This window comes from Mus caroli, unplaced genomic scaffold (genome assembly GCF_978045245.1).
Source record: "Mus caroli unplaced genomic scaffold, Mus_caroli_1 scaffold_14, whole genome shotgun sequence".
Classification (NCBI taxonomy): Eukaryota; Metazoa; Chordata; class Mammalia; order Rodentia; family Muridae; genus Mus; species Mus caroli.
Genome location: NW_028227269.1, coordinates 775,012 through 787,600, shown reverse-complemented (window position 1 = coordinate 787,600; position 12,589 = coordinate 775,012). Strand labels below are relative to the sequence as shown.

Genomic DNA, 12,589 nt, shown 5'->3' with positions numbered 1-12,589 from the left:
TTATACATAAGTATGTGTGTAGGTATGGGTTTGTGCATGTCAGTGTAGTATCTCAGAAGGCCAAAGAGGGTATTGAAGCTCCTGGAGCTAGACTTACAGCTGTTAGCTAACTAATGTGGGCTAGTTGGTCCCCCAGGTTCCAGGGGAGTCTTCTGTGAGCATATTAGGATTACAAATATGAACCATTCTACCAGAGAAACCTGTGCAGGAGTGCTTTCACCCACTGAGCTATCTTCTTGGCCCTGCATTTCTTCTTTTTAAAAGGACTGAAGGAGAAATGTCCCCTAAGATCTCAGGCATTTGAGTCCTTGGTCTCCAGTTGGTGGTGATGTTTGGTGAGGTTTAGGTGATGCAGCTGGAGAAAGTATGTCACCAGGAATAGGCTTCAGTATTAAAAGCCTCCCACCACTTCCACTTTGTTCTCTATGTTCCATGCCTGCATTTGAAAGCAAGTGTTCTCAACTTCTCTACGCCTGCTGCCTACTGCTCTGTCTCCCTATCATGATGGGTTCCTAACCCTCTGGAAATATAAGCCAAAAACGAACAAACAAAAACAGTAAGAACAAACAAACCCTAAAGCATTCTTATATAATAAGTTGCCTTGGCTACGGCACACAGTGTATCTGTAGATATGTGTACATGTGTGTGGGAGCACATGTATCTTGGCATATGTATAAGGTCAGAGGACAACCTGCGTGAGTTGGTTCTCTCCTTCCACTATGTGGGTCCAAGAGATGGAACTGGATATCAGAATTGGTGGCCTGAGCCTTTACCCTGCTGAGACCTCAATGGCCCTGCTATTGAGTTTTTCAGACATGATCTCATACATCTCATGCTGGTCTCAAAGTTCATTTATGGCTGTGCTAACTCACCTGCACTCCCTCAGACAGGGTTTCTCTGTATAACTATGGCTGTCCTGGAGTTCACTATGTAGACCAGGCTGGTCTTGAACTCGAAATCAGCCTGCCTCTGATTCCCAATGCTAGCATTAAAGGTGTGTGCCACCATGCCATGCTGGTGTTGAACCCTCAATCACCCCAAATGATACAAGCATGTGCCAACATATTCTGCCACAATTACTTCTTTTTTTTTTAAAGATTTTATTTATTATTATACATAAGTACACTGTAGCTGTCGTCAGGTGCACCATAAGAGGGTGTCAGATCTCATTATGGGTGGTTGTGAACCACCATGTGGTTGCTGGGATTTGAACTCAGGACCTTCGGAAGAGCAGTCAGTGCTCTTACCCGCTGAGCCATCTCGCCAGCCCCCCACAATTACTTCTTTAGAACTAATTAATTACTGACAGCAACCAAACCAGCTTCTATTCTAGTGGAGGAGGTGAAGAATAATCATCTTCCAAATGTATTTATTTTGTGCATGCGCCCACATGTGCAGACATAAGTGTGCCACAGTGAGTGTGGATGACAGAGGTCACCTCTGTGGCACTGGTTCTCGCCTCCAACCATGTGGGTTCTGAGGTGGAACTCAAGTCATAAGGCTTGGCAGCAAGCACATCTACTCACTGAGCCATTTCACCAGCCCAAGAGTAATAATTTTACAATATAATAAAATAATAATGATGAATACTATGTAAAAAATTTAGAATATGAAATAGATGGAAAGTTTCAGAGTTTTAGATTAGATGGTGACATTACGATAGAATTTAAGACAATGATGTCTTTCAACTCCTTAATTTCTATTCAAAATGCTACACATTTAGAGGACTGACCTCCAACGAAGGCTAAAAGCATCAAGCAAGTCCTCATGGCAGGCAGTGCTCATGACTACTCTGCCCCGGGAAGGAGTGCTCCCGAGGACTAAGACCGGCTGCTCGGATCCAGTGTCTCTGTCCCCTATTATGAGGGAGTCCAGCCACTCAGCCATGCTCAGCTTCCCATTACTCAGCCCACAGGGACCCTGAAGAAGCTGTAAGAGACTCAGTGTTGTACCTTTGGGGTTTCCCCCTGCAATCATCAGAAGACACTATTAACAAAATAGATGTGAAGGCCTCTGTAACCTGCTGTATTGAGAGGCCATGTTGAACTCAACAATGAGCCATAACAGACTGCTTTCCAAAGCACTGTTTCTTGGCTATGATGTCCCAGAGTGTAATAGGAGCAGTTTGTTTTTAGAAATGCAGCTTATCAGCTTAGCATCCTTGTTCTAAATTCGTTAAGTTAAAATGGCTGCTTTTCTCAAAAGGCCAGATAGTGAATATTTTAGGCTTTGGAGCCCAGGGGACTTTTGCAATTAACTGCTCACTTGCCATTTTAGAGGAAGCAGCTATAGACAGCATGTAGTCAAATGGTCAGGGCTGTATGGTAATAAAACTTTATTTACAAAATGAGGCTGTTTACTTGCAGGGTGCAGTTTGCAGATGATTGTTAGCGGAAACCTAGTCTGAGAATGGACACAGTTCACTCACCATGCCAACGTCTCTGTACGGCCTGGGAGTCTTTATGTTATGTTTTCAAATTTGGGTCAATATTAGGCGCTAAGGAAGCACAGAGCAACAATGACTGGTTTGACTACTTTGCTTAAACCAACTTTGACTCCAAATATGTTCTAGAGTCCTCAGTGCCTTGGGTGAATTCAGGAATCCCCAGAGATGCACTGTGATCATGTTGAGAACCTAAGAGGGTACACTCTTCCATGGTGACACAATCCAGGGACGAGAAGCTCTGGAAGTAGCATGCTCTAATTCCTGGTAACCCACTTCAGCCAGTATCAATGGGCAAGGTGCTCCAAATCTAACAGGGCCTTTCCAGGATACAACATGCTAGCTTGTGTTGTCCCTGCCAGACTTGCTGCACAAGTCTCAGGTGCTCTTCAGTTTGGTCTAAGTTTGAAGGGACTGTGGTAAAACCTACCAGACAAAGCCATTCACAATGAGTGAAGGCCAGTGCATAGACTAGAACAAAGAGCCCCATGGAGTACCTGATCTTTGTGATTAAACTGAGAAAGAGAATAGATCAAACTGAGAAAAAGAGAGCCAATATTCAGGAAACAAGGCAGCAATAGCAAGCTCAGTCACAAGTCAAATGCAGTCTGGTGAGATGACTCGGAAGGAGAAGGTCCTTGCTGCTAAGCCTAATACTACATGACTCAGAAGGAGAAGGTCCTTGCTGCTAAGCCTAATACTACATGACTCAGAAGGAGAAGGTCCTTGCTGCTAAGCCTAATACTACATGACTCGGAAGGAGAAGGTCCTTGCTGCTAAGCCTAATACCACAGTTTGACCCCTGTGACCCACCTGACAGGAGGAGGGGACAGACAATGCCTTCTTCTCCCAAGTACATAAAAACATAGTACAATTTATTGGTTTTGGGGGAGCTTGAGACAAGGTCTCTTTATATAATCTTGTCTGCCTTAGAACTCCATATGTAGACCAGACCGGCTTCAAACTCATAGGGACCCACCTGCTTCTGCTTCCTGAGTGCTGGGTTAAAGTTGTGCACCTCCATACATAGAGCTCCCTCTCTGTGCCAACCTCTCTGTAGGGTTCGGGAGTTTTCTTAAAAAATATTTTCAAATTTGGGTCGAGATTAGGCACTAAAGAAGCAGAGAGCAACACTCACCAGTTTGTTAAACTAAATGTTAAAATACCATACACACACACACACACACACACACACACATATGAGAAAGAGAGGGAGTAACGGGGAAGGGGAGGGAGGGAGGAAGAGAGAGAGACAGACAGACAGACACTGAGGGGAACTCAGGAAACTGATGAGGTTGAAGACTGCATGTGAAGTCACTAGCAGAAAGCTCACATCAGAGACCTGAAGAAACACAGCACGCAGGGGACCACCGAGTTGTAGGAACTTAGAGCCTGGGGAAGGCGGAGAGAGATCAGAACTTAGAGTACAGCAAACAATTCAGTTCCTTTGAATTTTGGGGAAGGAAAAAGCATGTTAGGTCAAATGGTATGAAGCACTCAGGGAGGACATGGCAGCAGCTGTATTCACAGCACTAACGAGCTCAGAGATCAGCAGGGAAAACCAGGTGATCCCAACAAGAAACCAGAAGACCATCCTCTGGCTCTGGAAGGCCCTGGGTTCAGTGAAACGTTAAGTGTTTTAATACAGCAGGAGAAATCTGGCCCCTGTCAGAGGGGCTGGCAACATCCTGGGAGAGAATAATTAAAAAACAAGTACCCAGGGACTGGTGGTGACTCAGTAGCTAAGAGTGCCTGCTGCTTTTGCAGAGGACCCAGGTTCAGTTCCTAGCACCTATATGATGTCATAACCATGTATAACTCCAGTTCCAGAGAACCTGACACCATCTTCTGGCCTCTGTAGGGACCAGGCATGCAGGTGGTTTTACATGCAAGCAAAACTCTCCTACATGTAAAATAAACTTTAAGAATCCAAACCAGCCGGGCGTGGTGGCGCACGCCTTTAATCCCAGCACTCGGGAGGCAGAGGCAGGCGGATTTCTGAGTTCGAGGCCAGCCTGGTCTACAAAGTGAGTTCCAGGACAGCCAGGGCTATACAGAGAAACCCTGTCTCGAAAAACCAAAAAAAAAAAAAAAAAAAAAAAGAATCCAAACCAAAATAAAACAAACAAACAAACAAAAAACCCAGACCAAATATCCCGAATAACCTGTGACTTCAACAAAAAGCTGTCTGGAAATGGGACAGGAGAGGGCCACACACAGAGCAGTGGGGTAGACTTGGGAAGGTAGTAGCTGCGATCACCCTGGGTCCCTCTATGGCAACATGAACACATTCATCAGTGTGTGGCCCACACAGTCATTTCAAATACTGAGACTCCAAGCTCTATAGGGCAAAAATGGCTATAGGTCTCATCCATGACACCATAAGCAGTCCTGTGGCCAAATCAAACTTCTTTTTTCCTGTCACCAAAGGAAAACAGTGTCAATGTGACAATGGAGAGATGGGTTGGCAGAGTGTCCCTGTTTGGATGATCTCTCTTGCTTTTGCTTAATCTACTTTTATTTTGTGCAGGGAGAGTGTGTAAGATACATATGCACGCACATGCGTGCGTGCGTGCTTGTGTGTGCGTGTGTGTGTGCGCGTGTGTGTGTGCGTGCGTGTGTGTGCGTGTGTGTGTGTGTGTGTGTGTGTGTGTGTGTGTAAGCCAGAGGAAGATGTCTGGTAGCCTGCTCTATTATTCTCTGCCTTATTCCTTTGAGACAGGCTCTCCTTCAGTTGGTAGCCAGCAAGCCTAGTGATCTTCCTGTATGCACACGAGCCCCCAACAATGCTGGAGTTACAGGTACAGACACAACCACATGTGGATCTCTGACAAGACTGCCTGGGTCCTAACATAGGTCCTCATGGGTGCACAGCAAGAGCTATTACATGCCAAGCCACCTCCCCAACCCTGATTTTTCTTAAAGAACCCAAACATTCAGAAAGGCAAAGGAGTTAGAGAAAAACAGTTCTTTGATTTGCTGCCTCTGGGCTCTCACTATAATATAAGGCAATGAGGGAAATAGATGCTGTCCAAGGAGAACCCATGGAGAAAGTCTTCTGCGTCGGCCAGGCTACAGAGGGCCCCTCACTGCGAATGAGGAGCTGTTATTCCCGTCGCTAAGTGACTTCTACCTCACCCTGAACACAGCAAGCACGTTCACAAATGAAAAGCAAAACAAAGCAAAAACAAAAACAAAACAAAACAAAACTTTCCTTTCTGCACGTACCAGCCGTATGCAGCTGTTTTAAATGCTAATTAATTAAAATGAAATAAAAGTCATCTTCCATGTCATATTAACCACATTCTAAGTTGTTAAGAGCCACATGTGACTAGTGGCTGCCGTACAGTGAGCATAAAGACTGAAGGATGGCTAGTGTGGGAATGATGTTATCACAAACCAGAGGAAACTTGCCACTGCAAGGTTCTTTTTAGGATGGCAACACCATCAGGCTTGAATTTCAGAAAAAAAAAATCCCTCTGATTGGAAAGAAAATAACTAAATTGGGCTTGAGGTGAGGACAGACGCTCCCTGAGAAGATAAGTGGGGCCCCAGCTCTGAGACTGAATATGATTCACTAGATTAAGCAAGCTGCAATGTTTGAAGAGCTTGCTATTAAAACCAGGAACATATCCCTGGGCAAGCACAGTAGGTCTAAGCTGGATAAGAGCAACTCAGCACCTCTATAGGACCTTCCTCTGCTGGGCAAGGCTGAGTCCCAGCACAGACGCCTGCGAGCAGCAGCACAGAGGCAGCTCCTCAGGAACAGACAAGAGAAAAGGGGCTACAATAAAATTGTGGGAAAGTGTGTGTGTGTGGGGGTGGGGGCTGGAAATGTAGCAGTTTGTAGAGCACTCACATGATATATGAGAAGTCCTGGGTTCATACCCTCGCACTGAATAAACTCAGCATGGGGGTGCATAGCTATAATCTCAGCACTTGGGTGGTAGAAGCTGGGAGAACAGGTCAAATCATCCTTAGCTACACAGTTTGAGGCTAGCTCGGGCTACATGAGACTATCTCAAAAAACCAAACCAACCAATGAATAAAAAAGAAATCAGAGTTGGGTGGGGAGAGAGGGAGGGGACGAGAGAGGGAGGGAGGGAGGGAGGGAGGGAGAGAGAGAGAGAGAGAGAGAGAGAGAGAGAGAATACCTGTATTAGAGAAAGCAAAGACAAAATGCCTGGTAAGAGAGGGAGGAGTAAGGAGACTGTGTGTGTGTGTGTGTGTGTGTGTGTGTGTGTGTGTGTGTGTGTCGTCCATCGGAAGTCTGTTAGACCTTAGTATGTGCATGTCCTTTGCTGGTAGATGGAAGAATTAGGTATTAAGAATACTAGGGTGTCCCACAAGCACCTCTAACTCAGCATAAGCTTGCTGGCTTCTTGTGCAAGTTTCCCTCCTGTGTTTGACCAAAATTATCTTAATGAAGGCCAGGAAGGAACCCAGAACATTATCTTTCCTCTTGCTCAGCTGACCAATATACAGAATCTCCAGAGCCTGCCATCCACGCCCACCATCCCAGAGGCTCTCAGTTTGGATTTAACAATGAGTAGAATTCCACACCAGTTTCTTCCACACTGCGAGGCCACAACCTGTTCAGTGATGTCGGCCTCAGTCCAACCAGAGGAAGGACCTGTTACTATGTTGTCAGCTGCAACTTTTCAAATTTATGTTTAATATTTTCTGTCTGAAAATATTAAAATTGTCAGTTTGTACCAGTGTGAGGTGGAATTAGTAAAAACTCCACCTTAAATCTTAAATGGAAATGGAATCTAATCCCAACCCAGAAGAGGCTGAAAACTGGCAGACTGCCCAGGCCCAGGATGGCTCTGGGTATCTGCCAACACTGAGGGCCCTGCAGTTTCTTCTGATAATATGTTAATTTTTAATTACTATGCTTTTCTGTCTTTCAAAAGAAGACTGAAGAAAAAAACATAATTCCTGTGTCGACTTGGAGCGCTTTTCATGAAGAATGCAAACCAGCCAGTTGTTTTCCAAGACCCTCACTAATTCTTGCTTTACTTTCCTTTTTATTTTGTTTTTGTTTGTTTAAGACAGGGTTTCTCTGTGTAGCCCTGGCTGTCCTGAAACTCACTATGTAGAGTAGGCTGGCCTCAAACTCACAGAGATCTGCCTGCCCCTGCCTCCTAAGTGCTGGGATTAAAGGCGTGTTTAAGGTTTGGTTTGGTTTGGTTTTGCTTTGTTTTGTTTTTTTTGAGACTAGGTTTCCTGTAAAGACTGGCCTTGAGCTCCCAGCCCTCTGCCTTTGCCTCCTGAGTGCTGAGATTACAGGTGTGTTGTGTAGCACCACATTAAGTCTAACTCAGACCTTAAAATGCATCATTTGAAAAAAAAAAAAAAAACAACTTAAAATGCATAGTTTGGAGAGAAAAAAAAAGTATATTATTTGGTGTCACCAAAAGACACTCAGACTTGATATGGACCAATGGATTCAACCTGGATAGCCCCAACCTGGCACCTTCTACAGGAGGCAGAAAGGGCCTAGGAAAGAAAGGCCTGAGGGTCCCTATAGACAGTTACCTTATGGGAGAAAAATCTGGTAGCAGAAACAAGTCTTAGAAGGTGTGTGTGTGTGTGTGTGTGTGTGTATGTGTGCATACTATGAACATTACTATGTGTGGAATAGCAACCTTTATCACTTTTCTGTCCAAGGACCTTTCTTGACAATATGGCCTTATTGCTTTGATGTTGCAGATATCAAGGGCACTCCCTTGATGGGCAGTGACACATCTAGGCCCCAAGAAACCTTCCTTGGATGTTTCACAAATAACAGGGCAGAAAAGCATGGCCCCTGGAGGGCCGTGGCTCTGGTGTTCACAGGACTGCCTGTTCCAATGGTGTGCGTGTGTCTATCTGCCAACAGTAATAGGAAAAGTGTTGCCAGCTATGAGAGAAGGAGGTAAGTGATAGGTAGTGTCCTGTGCCATGATCAGTGTGCATCCAGCCCTCCCTCTCTCCCGCTGCCTGGGCGTTGTGGGTCTGTACCTATGACAGGGCTGAACACCTGAAATCTGCTGGGCGTTGTGGTGTAATGCCTGTGATCCTAGCACATGGAGGCAGAGGCAGGAGACGGTGAGCTTGGAGGCTAACCTGGACTACAGTGGTCAAGGCTAGCAAGTGTGAGACCTGTGTCAATAAAACAAAAGAACAAGCAACAAACCCTTGAAGCGTAAGAAGCTGTGTCTCATGTACCAACCACAATGCACAAACCAGAAGGGTTCAGACTGATGACCGTGCTGCTGCAGTCACACGGAACCTCCATACAACCGTAAGCACTGAGATAGTCACAATTAAAGCTAGAATGTTAAAGACATCTATGTGGGTATACATTAATGTAGAATGGGGCAAGAGCTGTACACCAGCTCAATCGACATTCTAAGCCTTGAGGAAAAAGTAGGCCAGGGAGGAATATATACAGTGAAGAGGAGGAGATTAAACTTCTTCTTCTTGTTTGTTTTTTTTAAGAATTCAAAGTTTTTCAAACTGTTTTAAAATTGTTTAAATCTGTTATTCTAAAGAATACAAAGAAAATAAATTGAAAGAAGCTATTTAGTTGAAGGCAAAGACAAACTTTCTTTTTAGCTGTAGAAATAGCCAGAGATTTTTTGAAAAAGTTGATTTATTGTGTTTCTTCGTTCATCTAAGTGCACGTGTGTCTTGTGGGCATTTAAGAGCAACCGTGCAGAGCTGGAGAACCTGCTCAGTGGTTACTCCTCTAGAGGACCTGGGTTCAATTCCCAGCCCCGACATGGCAGCTCACACCTGTCTGTAACTCCAGTTTTGTGGGATGCAGGCACCAGGCATACATGTGGTACACATATCTGTGCATGCAGGCAAAAAATACTTATCCACAAAGCAGAAAATAAATACATCTTTTTTTAAAAAAAAAGAGCAAGTGTGTATGCAAGCTCATATGCATGTGTGCATCCGTGTGCATGTGTGCTCTTGAGCAGAGGGCAGACAGTGCACCCAGAGTTCCCTAGCATACTCTACCTATCCCTTTGAGGCATGGGCTCTTCACTGAACCTGGAGTTTAGTTGTCTAAGCTAGCCTAGAAGCCAGCAAGCCCCACTGGTCCTTACATCTCCACACCTCAGTGTTTGAGGCTCGTAAGAGGGTGCTGGGATCCAGAGCGCTGGTCCTCGTGATTTTTGAAGTAGGCATGTTTAACCATTGAGCTCTCCAGCTGCCCGACTTGGGGATATTACAAAGAGCAAATCCATTTAAAATAAACTTTCAGGAATATAATTTCTAGTATCTCACAAAACAGCCAGAATCTTTTCCATTTAAAAAGTCATCTGTATCTTTTATTTTGGCTAATATAGCATTATTTTTGACAACTCTAGTCAAAACCATTCATCTATGCATTGTCAACTACAAAAGGTAGATAAGGCTGTAGCTCAGCTGGCATGCATGAGGCCCTGGCTTGTTCTCTAGAACCACAAAGCAGGTAGTGTAGTGAAAGCACTCAAGAAACAGATCAAGGCCAGCTGGGATACATGAAACTTTACCTCAAAAAAGGAAATTGATTAATTAAAAAAAAGAAAGAAACCAAATTTCTTAAAATGTTCTCCCATTTTTAAATATCACATTACACATTTCTTGTGTGATCTTGTCTGTGATTTATACTTCGTGCTGAGTTCTGAAACTGCTTGTTTTTAGAGAGTAGCACCGCCCCTTTCAGGACTCCTGCCTCAGTAGCTCCAAACTTCATGTTGGCAAAATATACTGGGCACCTGGGTTTCACAGATTGGAAATATGAGTCTGACAATACTCAAGAGCAGTTATCTCTGCTAAGCGTTGCAAAAGTAACCATACTACCTCTAACTTAGACGCTGTGGTTGGCGGAACTATGAAAGGCCACCATGTACAAACTCTTACCATCCATGTGACATCTCAAGATCTCCTGCTGGACAGATATGAAATCCTCTAGGATTCTACGTACCCAGGCACAATGTCAGTTCTCTTGAGCTGTGCTTCTCTAAGCTGCAGAGCCGTGTTAGTTGCCATGGATACACTGTGATATCTGCTCTAGGACTAATTTCACACAGACCAAGATGCCAGCTGACATGCTGACTTCATAATAAAGTCTTAATCTGGAATATATTCTACTGTCTGATCCAACTCTAAAAAATGGCAGTCATAATTTTAAGACTGACCCTGGTAGCTGGGTCTTGGGTATAATACAGCAAGCCTATGGTTTGTCTAAGAAAATGTCTGTGGTTAATGTAGGCCAAGAATCCCTTCTGTTCATCTTCCTGAGCAATAAAACACTGTCAGGAAGACACTCTCTGTCTGATGGCTTCATGCAGCTAACTTACCTGGGATCACTGAATGCCTAGCATCTTATCTTGGTACCCCTGACACATTCAGCTTTGAGGTACTCTGGTGATGCGGAGGAGCAAAACTAGTAAACTATGAAAAGAACTCAGACGAAGCTAACTAGGTGAAGCTAATCAGATGAAGCTCAGCAGGCGATGTTACTAAAGCTAACACACATTTCCAAGCTCACTTCTTTTTTTTTTTTTTTTAAACAAGGTTTCTCTGGGTATCCCTGGTTAGCTTTATTTATTTATTTATTTATTTTTTAAAGATTTATTTATTTATTACATGTAAAGTACACTGTAGCTGTCTTCAGACACTCCAGAAGAGGGCGCCAGATCTCGTTACGGATGGTTGTGAGCCACCATGTGGTTGCTGGGATTTGAACTCTGGACCTTCGGAAGAGCAGTCCGGTGCTCTTACCCACTGAGCCATCTCACCAGCCCCCAAGCTCACTTCTTTAATAACCTGCCCTGTCTTCTAGTTTTGAACTAAGAATATTCTCAATGGGAAGTATAAGATTGAAACGTTATGACTTTATATATATATATATAGTTGAGGATAGGGCAGGCGGCTGTGCTGTTCTAGGTCCTTGGGGACATAATTCATAGCCCATTCTCTGTCTTTCTCACTGGGTCTCTTACTCCAGTTACCTCTAAAATAATATAGGCAGTTTATTAAGTCCTCGTGTAAACCTCATAAGGTGGATGTCATCATCGGCCCCAGAGATTAAAGAACTGAAGAAACACATCTAAGGTCAGGTGAGAGCCAGATCCAAACTCATGTGCCTCGCCTACACCACTTCCTGCTTGGCTCTGCTCCCTGCTAGAAGTGCCCTCAGGAGGCAGCAGGCAGTGTCTTACCTGGTCCAGGTCCTGGGTCTCCACACAGACAGAGCTGTCTCACCACGCCAATGATTTATTCAGTCTCTATGTCCCCTTGCTAAGGGAGCTTGGCAGCCAGCTCCCCTGCTTCCTGCTAAGGTTATTCCCCAAACTGGTTTGATGACAAAAACCACCCGGAGAACTTGTTAAACACACAGCCTCCCCCTATCCTGTTCTTGGAGATTCTGACTCATTGAGTCTGATATGATCCCTGAAATGTGTATTTTTAACAAGTGCCCCAGGGGATTCTTCTCTTCTTCAGGTTTGGGAAATGCTATTCTGGGAGGTTTTAGCCAATGGGAGCAACCACTGCTGCCTTCAGGATCATATACGGAGTCAAATTATTACTAGGACGACCCCATTCCTACAGCTGCATTCACACAAACTGCTCAGCACATATGGCACAAAGTGGTTCTGGTTTTTTTCCAGGGAGAATGGATGGGATGTCATGCTGGGTGAATTGGAATGTCTGTGATTTTTTTTTTCTCCTTTTCAAGTGATGACTGTTGAAAGAATTCTTTAATGGTTGTGCCCGTGAGGGAGTTTCTGTATTGCTCTGGTCATAGAACAGCTTAAATCAAATAGAAAGTATGCCATTCAATATAGTTCTTTTAAGTCTGCCTATGAGAATTCTGAACAAGAGAAAAATTAGTTTACATTCTTTAAAGACCCTAAAGCAAATTCTCTATAAAGCCAAGACGGAGGGACTTGAGGCTTTCCACTTAAGTGCTTATGAACCGTATACAGGATGACTTAGAATATCTTATAAGAGATTAATTATCAGTCTACAGACTATGATCAGAAGCAGAAATTATCCTCAATATTAAAAAGTCAAATGCAAAATTGTTGAAACTTATGATTATTAAATTGTGCTTAATGTTAGTAAAGATCCCAAATATGCCTAATCTACTCTGACACT

The 12,589-nt window shown here is 44.0% G+C and overlaps 1 protein-coding gene across 13 annotated transcripts in view; it reads right to left on the bottom strand.

Annotated features, from left to right (window-relative positions):
• The window catches only part of Dtnb (dystrobrevin beta), a 207,155-nt gene that overhangs the window by 51,210 nt on the left and 143,356 nt on the right, over positions 1-12,589 (bottom strand). The gene's annotated exons all lie outside the window — the stretch shown is intronic.